This window comes from Lepus europaeus, chromosome 13 (genome assembly GCF_033115175.1).
Source record: "Lepus europaeus isolate LE1 chromosome 13, mLepTim1.pri, whole genome shotgun sequence".
Classification (NCBI taxonomy): Eukaryota; Metazoa; Chordata; class Mammalia; order Lagomorpha; family Leporidae; genus Lepus; species Lepus europaeus.
The window spans coordinates 88048068-88061732 of NC_084839.1; the positions used below are offsets into that span (position 1 = coordinate 88048068).

General features: G+C 53.0%; 1 protein-coding gene across 1 annotated transcript in view; it reads right to left on the reverse strand.

Annotated features, from left to right (window-relative positions):
• Positions 1–7039, reverse strand: part of CRACDL (CRACD like) — a 138850-nt gene extending 131811 nt beyond the window's left edge. Inside the window, exon 1 of the mRNA XM_062208883.1 lies at positions 6974–7039. The gene's annotated coding sequence lies outside the window, so the exon portion shown is untranslated. The remainder of the gene's footprint in view (positions 1–6973) is intronic.
• Positions 7040–13665: the final 6626 nt, after the last annotated feature.

The window sequence follows — 13665 nt, forward strand, 5'->3', positions numbered from 1 at the left end:
GGATGACCGTATGTACTTTTATGCATGCGTATTTAACGCAGCACAGACACAAGTGTGGAAGGACCTGTCCCAGATGTTACGGAGACCTCTGCTCCCTTCTGCCCCTGGCTTTGCCTGGGAAGACCGTGTCTGACACACCAGCACCCCGAGGAGGGTCAGATGATCACTATTCTGAGTGCAGTCCCTGAGGCTGACAGGGGACCTCCCCTGCTTGCAAGCCTGGCCAGGTCCCACCTGTAGAAGCGGCCCTGGGGGATATCCCAGGACCATGAAACATGCTCAGTCATTCTGTTCCAGAGTGTGGTACCAGAGGGGCTGCACTTACCAGGGCACCTCCACTCAAAGACCAAAGAAAACTCGGTCACTCTGGCCAAGCCTGAGAGAATGGGTGACTCGAACCCACACAAAGCTCGTGCTTGTACATTAGGATCCTATTTTCACCCAGAGAGCATCCTGGAAGCACTAATACATGATGACTTAAGGCTCTGAGACCCAGCAACCACCCTAAAATATGAGGAATCTGGTTCCTGTGGAATCGATCAGAGTTCCGAACGAATCACCGAGCCCCATGGGGAGGCACGGCCCTGTGATTCAGACCTCGGCAGCCGGCTCTGACCCTCCAACAGACCCCATTCCTCTCCCGCCTTGTCTCCACGGGCACAGCGCTGCAGCATCGAAGTCACAAACCTTCTGTGCAAAACGACCCACAAGCAAGTTCTTGGTAGTGCTCCTTGGGATGGGAGGGGAAGGTGAATAATTCAGGTATTCAAGCCAGACCAGAGAACCTCAGGACTAGGGGCTGGGTACCAAGCCAGGTTGGAATACTGGAGTGACCAGACATGGTGCATCCGGGCTACTCATCGTGTTCCCAAGGACGTCGGCTGCATAGAAATGAAAGGAATTCAAGAGTTCCGGGCACAGGATAAGCCCTGGGACAAACTGTAGCCCTGATGTCCACTGACCCAACACCTGTCAGGTGCTACAAGCAGACAAGAACTACTGGGAGCAGAGACCGACCTCTGTGCACAAGACAGAAGCGGCATGGACCAAGGGATCTGTGCATTCTCCCAGGGGCACTTGTCCTTACTGAGGAGCCAAGGGTAGACTTCAGCCCTGAGCATGTACTTCAGCACTGTCGGTGAACCTGAGGGGGCGTGAGCAAGCTTCACAGACCCCCACAGTCCCTCGCTGCAGCCGGGAGTCCCCGAGCACCTTGGGCTCCCCTCTACACAGGAAGCACACCTGACCTGGAAATCAGCTTTAGGAGATGAATGGCTTCTTCCCTGTGCACTCATTGCATTATTTGGGAACACTCAATTCTGATGAAAATACGACCGGTGCAATGTATGAATCACGTAAGAAATGTTAAGTATGGGCACAGTCTCGGGGAGTACAGCACACGTGTACCGTAAAGCTGGGAAGAATTGGAAGGACCAACAGGAACCCGTCTTAGGCACCAGACATAGCCAAGGCAGCTGGGCAGCAAATATTCATGATGCATCAAATACGGAACAGAAAAGGTTCTCAATATTCATGATAATGCATGCAGATGTATGCGACTAAATATACAAGGGGAGTCCAATATTCAGTCATCAGTCACTCATTGGTGCCATTTGTTCTGGTCTTCTGAACCCCAGACTGGTCATCAGATGTGACAGAGCAGAAGTGCCCCGGCGTCCCTCCCACAGCACAAGTGTGCATGTCCTTGGTCCAGGGCCCCACTGCTGACATTTCAAGCCCAGGCTCGTAACCACTTGTTAGTGGGGGAGGCTGGTGCTGCAGAGAGATGGGACACGTGCGTGCTTTGTACCCCAGGCTGCAAGGGCAGTGGGCCTCCCGATCACAGCACCCTCTCCCACCTGCGCCACCTACCACAGCACTCTGGCCTAGCTTCTCACTGTACGTTTTACACTGAATCCAGGTCATTGCTAACAGGGCATCTCCCACCACTGGCTCTGCTCAGGGACACCAGGTGCAGGAGATGCCCAATCTAGAAATGGATTTCCTTAAAGGTCATCAGATCTTGGCTGTGGAAGGACCCTTTATTGCCCTAGAGTACTGTGCTCTACCGTGGGACCTAATTGGGAAGTGTGATGATACGTCTTATAAGACATATTATCCCCAAGTCACGGAGGAGGCATTTTCCTATGCCTGCACCTCACTGAATGCATGTGTGTGTGCATGTGTGTGCGTGCACACACAACCACTCCTAGTATATACGGTGCCTTGTTTGTAGGGCCCCCGAGTGATGGAGCAGAGACCAGAGCCCAGCTCCTCCATCAGCTGGACCACCTGCTCTAAGAACACGAAGCCCCTCTGACATTTTCATATCCCACATTGGGGGCACGTCTTTCTGAGACAGGAACCACCTGTACCACAGCTCACGGTCCTGGTGCCTCCCACAGACATGAAAACTTGAAGGCAGAAGCCATGGAGAGACTGGTGTTCAGACCTTGGAGGTGAGTGCAACTATTTCTGGAAGTTCTTCAACTGCATACATTTAAAAACCAGTTCTGCACACCACAGCTAGGAGGAGGCCTGAACAAACAAATCACCTTCAACCCCTCGCTTCCAAAAGGATCTTTCGCAATTTCTTTTCACAGATACCGTAATCACAAGAAAAATATTTGAGAACCCTTCCTACCAGGAACTTCCTCAGGAGCAGTGTCTGAGTCTGCCACGGGCACCCACCTGCCGCCGCATTTCCCGTCGGTTCGCTGCCACCTGCACAGAGCACGGACCCGGCATCTCACAGTCAGGACTCGCCGAGCTCAGAAGTGCAGGTGATCACGTTCAAAGCAACACAAAGCACTTCCAGCTCGCTTCTCAGAATCACAAATGCGCCCCACAGATCCTTTACCTGATCTAAAGGTTTGACATGATTTTCCAGGTGCAGAGGTCTGAGAATAACAGGATTACAGGAGAATTCACCCGATTTCCATTCAGTCTGGGGAAAACAGAAGGACTAAGAACCCTGGCTGGGGGCAGGCACTTGGCCCAGCAGTCAGAACGCTGCTTGGGATATCTGTGTCCCAGTCGGAGTGTGGGAGCTCAGCTCCCAGCTCTGGCTTCCCATTCCAGCTTCCTGCTAATGCAGACCCCAGAGGCAAAAGAGATGACGCCAGAGGCAAAAGAGATGACGCCAGCGGCTGAGTCGCTGCCATTCACATGGGAGACCTGGACTGAGCTCCTGGCTCCTGGCTTCAACCTGGCTCAGCCCCAGCCATTGCGGACCTCTGGGGAGTGAATCAGGGATTAGGAGCTGTCTCTCTGCCTTTGTCTGTCTCTCTGCCTCTCAAGTCAATAGGAAATAATAATGAGTGAATAAACTGGCTTACTGGGCTGGGCTCAGTAACATGTAGGTGGAAAGTGCTCTATCCCCCTTCACCACCAGCCTGGAGGCGTGGGGCTGCTCTCTCCCTTGCCTCCCCCAGCCCCTGGTGGACATCTCCCTCAGACCCCACAGCTTTCCCAACCTTTGTCAGGGAATGAAAAGCCCAGTACACAAGATCGAGGTTGGCCTGCCAGACCAGGAAGAGGAGGGAGCCCCCTATCCATTTTACCAGCTTGTTCCTCCCTGCCTCCTTCCACCTCACGTGGTTTCTCCAGGGCTGGGGGAGGGGAGAGGTTAATACACTTTTTTAAATTGACATAATAACCATACACATTTAAGGGGTACAATATGATGCCTCAATATATGTATACAGAGTGTCAGAATCCAATCAGGGTAATTCCCACACCCATCACCTCAAACAATTATCATTTCTTTGTGTTGGAATCATTTAAAATCTTCTAATTATTTTGAGATATTCAATAAATTATTGGCTGTGGTGCAGTGGTCACGGTGCACTTGGTCACATACTGGAGTGTCTGGTTAGAGTTCTAGCTCCTCTGCTTCCTTTTCAGCTTCCTGCTGATGTGAACTGTGGGAGACAGCAGCTGATGGCTCAGGTGCTCGGGTCCCTGTCACCCACATGGGAACCAGATAGAGTTCCAGGTTGCTGGCTTCAGCATGGCCCAGCCCCACCTGTTGTGGGCATTTGGAGAGTGAACTGGGGGATGGAAGATCTCTCTCTCTCTCTCCCCCTCTGTTGCTCTGCCTTTCAACTATATAAAATAAGTGAGCAAATAAAACAATAAATTAGTATTAACTGTAACCACCCTACTATGCTGTAGAACTTGTTCCTCTCACATGAAAGCATTTTTAAGTTTTGTCCACACACTGACAGCAAAGCCTGGGGTGTGAGCCTGGAGCACCACCCTGAGCCACACTGTACCCAGAGAGCAGAATTACAACCTGAGGCCACCCCTGCCACCCCGCCGGAAGGCAGCGAGCCTGGAGGGACAGCATCGACCCCATCCCCCTCTTGCCCCTTGCCTGGAGGAGAAGGAGCAATAGAGAATCCAAGGCCCTGGGAGGCTGAGGACGTTCTTGTCCTGCTTCCTGTGGGCCACGCCTGGGAGAGATGCTCAACAGAGCAGAAACGGTGGCCAGCGCGGCTCGGCACCAGCCGGACAGGTTCTCGGGTGCCCAGCAGGGACCCGGCAGAAACTTCAGAACCATGGGACATGCCTCGGGGACAATGCAGGGCCACAGGCTGCCAGTTGTGACTCACTCCAGGGACACCCAGCTGGACAGTATGCAGCAGACACATGAGAAGGAAGCTCAGTGTGCATGTGCGTGTGCGTGTGCGTGTGTGTGTTGTGAGCCAGGGATCACTGTAGGACAGCGAGAAGACCAGAGGATCAATAAGACGCCATCCATGCATGCCTGGAGACAACTGCAGCCTTCTCCTGGTGCCCACAGACCACCCACGGAGAGAAGGAGCCTCTGGGGGTGACCTGGAGGGGCTGAGAGCCACTCTCAGGGGCCAAGCTGCTTTAAGTAGGCAGTGACTGAAATACGACAATGTAAGGCAGGCTCAAGAAGAGCCACCTATGGGCTTGGACCGGAGCTATACCAAAAAGGGAACCGAAGCAGCTTGAGGTGGCAAAATTAGGGTTACTTACACAGCCCTCGCACCCCTCCACAATAAACCCTTGTGAGGAAACATCTCTAGCCTGTCTGAAACACTTCTGCAGGCTCCACTTGCAACAGGCGCAGTATGTATAGGTGTGGGCACCACGTGGCACAGAGGAAAAGCCTGGGGCTACAGCCACCATGCCCAACCCAGGCCCACTGGGCCATGGTGGACAACTTGCCCTCCGGCCACCTTCACACACATCCTCTCTCTCATTTAAGCCTGAGAACACCTGTCTTTGCCCATGCGAGCTGCTATAACAAAACGCCCCAGACCAGGTGGTTGCTAAGCAATACAAACTTGTTTCCACGGTTGCGCAGGCTTTGAGTCCAAGATCACCCTCGCTGGCTGGTGCCTTTGTCCTACATAGTGAGAGGGGCAACCCACCTCCCTTGGGCGTCTTTTATAGGGCACTAATTCCACTCTCCAAGCCCTGACCTCCAAATACGGTCACCTGGAGCGTTTCCACACATGAACTATGAAGGGACACAAACACTGAGACCATAGCACCACGGCAAACTGAGGCATAGCAACATCTGGAAACTCCCCCAGAACGACCAAGCTGAGCAGCAATACAAATGGTAAGGCGCCTCAAGTGTGCCCCATGAGCCTGCCCCGTGCAGCAGCCCACGGCGGTGTGCAAGCCGGGCAACATCCCCTGGCTGGCACAGTTCATTTCAAAGACAAGGACACGGATGCTTGCACAGGTTCAGAGACTCAACTCACAAAGCAAATCCAGACTCAGAGAAAGGCAAGGGAGGCACTTGCCCAGGGCACATGGTTTAAGGGGATTTCAAAAACTCCCTAAGAGACAGGTTTTCATGCAGCATTTTAAAACGTTAAAATTAACACAACATTTCATGAGTGGTGCAAAATGCCACGATCTGAAATAAAGACAGAATTGCTATTCCTGATGTTCCCTCCGGCTTCAGGCTCCAAGGTGGCTCAGCACAGCACCTGGGCAGGGCCTGGAAACCAGCCCAGCTCAGCTCTATCTACCAGGACAGAGGGACCCCGATGACACCCCAGGGTGCTGTCTTCGGCTCTGTCTCCAGTGGCTCCTAAGGTGACCACAACGCTTCATCACCCCGCACCTGCCCCGCCGAACACCAGGAAGAACACCCAGGGCCAGACTTGACCCCATACGTGGTCCTGTGTTTCTGTAACCCCAAGGAGGTGTGCAGGCTCCAAGAAGGGAGTAGGAGAGTATAAGACACCGGTTGGAGACGGCTCACACATCTGCTTGTCTTCCCGCTTGGATTTTTTTCTGGCTCAAAATTTAGTGTTCAAAAAAAAATTTTTTTTTTTAGTGTTCAGCAGTGCCAGGGTGCCAGCTGCCGGCCTGTGCTCAGGTGCGAGACCCATCCATACCGTGGGAGTCCTTTTTCACTCGCATTCCCAAAGCCAAAAGCTCACTCATTTGAGTAACTCCTTTAGGCTCCGATCACACGTTACTGTCAGAGCCCAGCCTGTTAGAAAGCAGAGGTTCCACAAATATTTGTTGAATAGGAATTTGACCATTTCTTAGATCTAAGGATCTCCGATGGTGGGTTGTCATCCAAGCCTAAAACCTGTTAAATAAACCATTCCCTGACGCATAAGCGAAGCACTTGGCGAATCCGTCCACTATCTCCCCCTGCAATGGCTCTCAGGGACAAACGCTCACCATCGAAGCCCAGTAAGACCTCCGGCCCCGATCGGTTGCCTCAGCGCGTAAAAGGCTGGGCTTCGCCTCGCAACGCTAAGTTAAGTCCGGCAAAGTGAGCAAAGGGAAACTTTGGGCGCTCGCACGCGCGCGTCTGCCTCCCGTCCGCCCCACGGCCCCGGGCTGCCCGAGGCGGCGGCCGCGGGGGTGGCGCCGCTTCGAGGTCCAAGGGCTCCTGGCCTCGCCGCCCCGGTCTTTCACCCACTCACGCCTTGGGGCCACGCGATTTCCAGCCACCCCGGGGTACCTGGCACAGGAGCGGGGTCCGGGCTCGCAGGGAAGGGCGCCGTCCGCGGGGTGCGGCGGGCCGGGGGCTGCTCCGGCCGCGGTGCGAGGCTGACCCCCTGCCCGCAGCCCCAGCGCCCGGCGACGCGACGCAGCAGGTGGCCGCCACCCAGCGCGGGTCCGGGACGCCGGCGTGGACACGACCCTCCCGCGGCCGGCTCGGCTCCGCTCGGCTCCGCGCTCGGCGCGCGCGCTCGCAGCTCCCAAGCCCGGCGCGCCGGCTCCGCTCGGCCCCGCTCGGCTCCGCTCCGCTCGGCGGGGGCGGACGCCGCGCCGCGCCGCTCCGCTCGCCGGACGCCGCGCGCACCTCCCCCGCCGCGCGCTGCCGCCGCCCGGCCGCCTCAGGCCGCCTCAGGCCGCGTGAGGGACGGCGTCGCGGCCGGGGCGGCCCCGCGGGGGCCGCGGCCGCGCTGTCGGGGCTCGGGGCCGGCCGCCCTTGCCGGAGCCGTCACCCGCGGGCGGGCGGTGAGGGGACCCGCGCTCGGGGGCCACCTGTGCACGCGCCTCCAGGGACGGCGGCTGGGACGCCGGCCGCAGCTTGCACCTTCCGGGCCACCAGAGGGGCCCGAGGCGCTCGGGATCCGCCTCGCAGGGCTGGCGGCTCGCGCGCCCCGGGGCCGGCGCGTGGGAGGAGCAGGTGCATTTGAATAAAAAACTTTTTTATATATATACTTTTTTTTTTTATAGCCGTGTGGGTCCTCCGCGTCTCCGGGCTAATTAGGGAAGCTGCCGGCCCGTCGTGGGGTGAATCATTGCGGTGACACGGGCCAGTGTGGGAAGAAGGGCTGCGGATGGCTCCCCAGCCTCGCCCGCTGCGCTTTGTAGCTTCCCTTCTTCCACACGGGGCCGGGCCGCGCCGGGAGGCCGTCGTAGCACACGTGGGGGTCGCAGGCAAACCAGCTGCAGATCGCGCCCTGCAGCTGTGGTCTGCAGATCCCACAGCCCCCGCCACAGGGGGCCCTCGGGACCGTGGCCGCGGCGGGAACCCCCCACCCCGCGCAGAGCCCGGCGCCCCGCTGCAGGAGTGCGGACCTCCGACGCCCACACCTCGGGGCCCCTCGAAGGAGCCGCCGGGCCAGCCAGCGCCGCGACGTGGGGGCTCGCACGGCGTCCCCGCAGCCCTCCGCGGCCCAATTTTGCAATATAGAAAAAGAAGTTTCTTTTATTGAGCTTTGATACCCTTGGGTGAAAACTATTCAGCCCCCACCGCCTCCACACCCACAGCCCCCTTTTCCTGTATGAACGCAACAAAAATAAATTGTGGGTCTTAACAGCCCCCAAATTAAAGACCCTCATCCACAATGGGCAAGTGACTCATGACAAGCAGAGACAATGAATTTGTTAGGGGTGTGTGTGTGTGTGCTTTTCTTCAAAATCCTCAAACCAAACTGAACAACTGAAGACAAATTTATATCCCACCTTGAGCCTCTGTCCCCTGCTGTTCAAAATCACATGTATTTTTGTTGTTGTTGTAACTGCTAAATATTTATTGACTCCAGGGATTGCCTTTCTACCTAAAGAACTTTGTTTCCAGAATGTCTTAAGCCCCTGGCTTTATTTGTGTATACTGTGGGTGGCTTTTGAAGTTCCTGCAGGTTTTCAGAGGACAAAAACCAAGGTTCTTGATGATTAGCTAAGGCTGGGAACATGGTGTCAACACCCAAAATAGAAAGTGGCAGGGAACTTTGCGCATAGGTTAGGAAAATGGAAAGTTATCTGGAGCCTGCAGAGCAAACACCTTCGCACTTTTCAAATGTGGAAAAGGGGGTGGGTGTTTGGGGCCATCGGGTAAGATGCCGGCTCGCATGCTGGGGTGCCTGGCTTGCCTGGCTGTAGCTCCTGATTCCAGCTTTCTGGTAAGGCAGACCCTGGGAGGCGGCATTGTGATTCTAGCAGTTGGGTCCCTGCCACCCAACTGGGAGACCTGGATTGGCTACCTGGTTCCCGGCCCTGGCCATGAACCAGCAGATGAGAGCTGTCTGTCTCTGAGTCTCTCTGGAAAGGAAAAAAAATGTCCCTCCCCCGCACTGGGACTTTCACCTTGGCTCCCAGGGATCTACCAAGTGGCAATCAAGGAAGCTCATTCTCTCCTAAAGCCTCTTGGACCAAACCTCTAAGCTGCATTGGGAAAAGGCTAAGCTGTTCAAGCAAGGTTCTGCTGCGAGGTCAAAGGCAGCCTACACAGTCCACCACAAAGCTAGGAGCGTAGGGCGGGCTGCTCCCCTGGGATTCCGGGAAGCCTCCCTCAGCTAGCCCTCAGTAACACCTACATCCACGGAAGGGGGACCTCAGTGACAAGCCAAGCAGAAGAAGGCTGTGCTACATCTGAATATGCTACATCTCACCTGGGATCACATTTTTATCAATAGCAGGCATGTGTTCTGAGCCACTTAATGGTCACTCATGGAAACCCTTCAGTTCCCAGCAGAACCCCAAGAGAAGAGTTGCCATTACCACAGTGTACAGGTGAGACCCGGACGTTGTCTCCACGCTGTGGGTGAAGAGACCGCACAGAAAGAGCAAGGACCATGCCTAAGATCGTGCAGGTATCAAGAGGCGGAGCCAGGGTTTGAACCCACAATCTCCCCTCTTAATCCTGAGCAGGGCTGACTTTCTGAAAAAAATGAGGATAGCTTTTAGCTTAGGGGAAAAAAAAAAAAAAGAATTAGCGCTTCCAGCACTCAGGGTGATGTATCCTCTGGGATACCAGAAAGCAGGGCTACTACTTACTCTTTCGATATTTACAACCCATTAAAATATTTATGTTTCCTTTTTCACTGAATTATTCCCAGCACCACCACCATCATCATCACAAGACCTTACTAGACATCCGTCTCTCTCCTCCTGACGCCTCATTAACTCCCACCAGAGGCTCAGCATCAATGAAGGCCCCAGGCTCCCTAACCTGGCTGGCAGTGAGGACAGGCTTCCTCAGAACACTGATTGTCCCAGAACTCAACCCCGGGGTCCTTATAGCACTCAACCTGCTTGTCTTCACTGGGGTTCAGAAAATCCAAACCCTACAGGCCCAGGCATCCTTACCGAGGTAAAGGATTGAAGCTACAGGCCTGCCAGGAACCAACCAAGAAGAAAAGAGATCATCCTCCCATGACAACAGGCCTTTGCCCAGATGTTGGCTTCAGCTGCCTCATTGCCACGGCCACCTGGCTCCCACCTGTGAGGGACCCTCCAGGTGCCGACCGCCCAGCAGTACCCAGATCTCAGCGCCATAGGATCCCTCCCTGGATCCCACACCAGCAATATGGATTGGACCCCCTCGTCTCCCTCTTTGAAAACCCTTCCCTAGGGACCATGCAGGAGGACACAACCCAGATCCTTTGAGAGATTCTCCTGTTCCCTGCCCCTCTCTCGGCCCCCTCTCGCTATGCTCTCTGCTTGCCGCACTCCAACCCCACTGGCCTGCTTCCTGTTCCGGGAACACCTAGAGCCCTATCTGGCCTTGGGGGGTCTTTGCCTCCTCTCCTGGCGTGCTTTCCCACCACCCTTCATCTGAAGCTGCCTTGCCCCTGGCTAGTGCCTCCTCATCTTTCAGGTCTTAGTTCACGTGTCACTTCCTTTGATCTTTTGACCTGACCTGGATTTCCCCATAGCATTTTTCCTTTTCCTTAGGGCACATACTATCTTTGGGACTTCTGGATTCTTCCACCAGGGCACAGCCTCCAGCAGACTACATCCGTTTCCTGCATTACTGTGGTATATCCAGCATCCAGCACGGTGCTGGTGCATAGTAGCTGCTTGATAAGTATTTATGAATCAATAAGCTTCTACCATGACCTGTCACGATGCTGAGCTGCTCTGCCAATGTGTGAAATGGCAGTGTCTGTTTTAAGAGTTTATTTATTTATTTACTTGAAAGGCAGGTATAGGGAAAGAGAGAGAGAGAGCACACTTCCATCTATTGATTCACTCTCCAAACAGCCGCAACCCAGAGAGCTGGGCTACACCAAAGCCAGCAGCCAGGAATTCCATCTTAGCTTCCCACATGAATGACAGGGGCCCAAGCACTTGGGCCATCTTCCAGCGCCTTGCCAGGTGCATTAGCAGAAAATTGGATCAGAAGAAGAGCAGCAGGGACTCGAACCAGTGCTCTCATATGGGATACCAGTAGCATAAGGAGAGGCTTATCTGCTACCCAAATCCTGGCCCCTGAAGTTGCATTTGCTCTTGTAGGGATCCGCCTCTTGTCTCAGCAGCCCTCCTTCCTCAGCCTTGCTCTTCCTAGCACTGACCCTCATGGTCATCACCGAAGGGCTCTCTTACTGGTTCCCCTGGTGCCCTCCGTTCTTGGTCTCCTGCCATAAATGCTGCTGGAAACTCCACCCGACGCGGGCCTCCTCTGTTCCTACCACCAGGTCTTTCCGTGCTGCCAAGGAAGCTCGTAGAGCCCCGTAGATGGAAACCACAAAGGTGTAGCCTGCAACCTTCCTCGCGTCTTATTACCTTTAATTGTGCTCAAGTACACAATGGGGTGGCACACGCCATAAGAAAGATGCAAGACCGCTCAGAATCTCATCACAGGCAATCGTTGCCATTTGATCATTTTTTTTCTTCCAGGTGATTGATCTGGCCAGCCTGTTCAAATGTCTTCTCTCGAGTTGAGATTGAGCCAAATCACAATTTTGAATCCCCTGCAACTACTTTATAACACAAATACCTTCCCCTGCGATAGTAAAGTTTTCACAGGTAAACATTTTTGATACATAGCTACTAATCTATTATTTGGATTAAAAAAAATTCTTCATAGTCTTGTCTCCCATTTGAGGATATTATACAAAATTCTTTGACAATGTCTATCACATAATTTGTCTGCCTTCATGAGTTTCTTTAGGGGAGATTTGATGAGTAATTCTAAGTCAGTGGGTATGGAGGAACCTCCAGCTCCAAGACACAGAGTATGAAGCACTGAAGCTTCCAAAGACTGAATAACACAGCCGGACACACTTTCATCCGTCCCTAGGTAGCTCCTCCTCCGGTTCCCCACAGCAAAACCAGCCCTCACTGCTACCATGCTCCTGTGCTCCAGTGGCCACTGTATCCTCTTCTGAACATGTGGATTTGCTTCATTCTGCAGAGAAAACCAACATTACCAACCATGGATTCTCAAAACCCCTCACCCACTCCAGTCCTACAACACGATCCCTGAAGCTTCAGGTGAGATGGTATTTCCTCACCTCTGACATTTCAGACAAGGCTGACTTGCACCCACTTCCTCCAAGGTTACGACCCACGGATGTGAGTCTTTCTAATACTCAGATAGAATTAGGATCAATTACCCATCATTGAGTAACTACTGTATATAAGATATTATGGCAGTTGCTTCCAGAGATTCCTGATTGAACTTCTGGGAGGGAACTCCCTGAAATTCAGGAATTTGTGGAATGTTTCCTCGCTCACACTGAGACTGTCACACCCCACCTATGACTCCAAGCTCTCAACTTCTACATGGAATTTCTAAGTATTTTCTGCATGTTGGGCTTAATTGTTCCAGATTTGAAAGGGGGTACATCATAATCCCATTTTTTTCACCTGAATTTTATCCTCATCATTTGATGTCGATGCTTCGTTCTGAGACTAAGAAATTCTATTATCACTTAATCATTACGCACCTATTTCTTTTATGTTTCCTACCTGCTTGCCTGTTATGTACATGGCATCATCTGTCACCATGAAATCCAAGCGGGTACATTTTTGCCCCCACAAACAAGCTGCAGTATGCATGTTGGCTCTACCTAGTGATGAACTATTTTCAAGGTAATGGTAACAGCCCTGAGGCCTTGCGTTTATATCACATCTCTATTTCAGAGGTTCTGAATGTTTTCTCATAAATCTCTATGACATTTTTGTAAGGCAGATGGCAGATTAAAAACTAAGTAGGTTTTATGTCAGAACAAGTTCAAAGCATTCTATATTTTCTAACCTAAACAGTATATTTTTATGTTTACTGGTATTTAGGAAATTCTATGGCCAGTTTGCTGATATTTAGCAAAGAGTGGCTGGTTTCCTTGATGTAGACAAGAGGCAGCTAGCAAGGAGGAGTTGAGGTCACCAGCTCCACTCCGCAGTACCGCCATGCAGCCCTACCAGCACCACCCAAACCTTCCCGTGCAGTGGGAAACCACAGCTTCCAAGGAATTGCTGCTCATAACTGGCACTGGCCAAAAGTAACCAACTGGATGCCAACCGCATCTCCACGATGACTTTTAGCTAACTATAATGCCATTACAATAAAATTACCATGGCTGACACTCCTACTCCCATAATGCACCTGACATCATGACACTTCCAAGACCTCCATAAGAGAGCAAGGAAAGCTTTGTTACCCAAACTCCACCCTGCATGCCTGCAGATCATGTGAAGGGATGGCCTGAGTGTAGCTCCTGGATGTGTACTTTCATTTTGCCTGCAAATAAATCTTGTTCCCCTGCTTTACCTATGTCTCGTTCTTGAATTCCTTCTTGCACTGGAGACAAGAACCTGGACCCAGCCAGCTAATGATACCTTGACCTAGCCACCCCAAAACATAGTGAGGTAAGAATACTCAGTAGTTCTGGCCTGGTGTTGGCTGGGAGGCTATAGTTTTATTAGAAATTTATCAGGGATGATAAGTTTCATAAAATCTTACCGTTTCAGGGT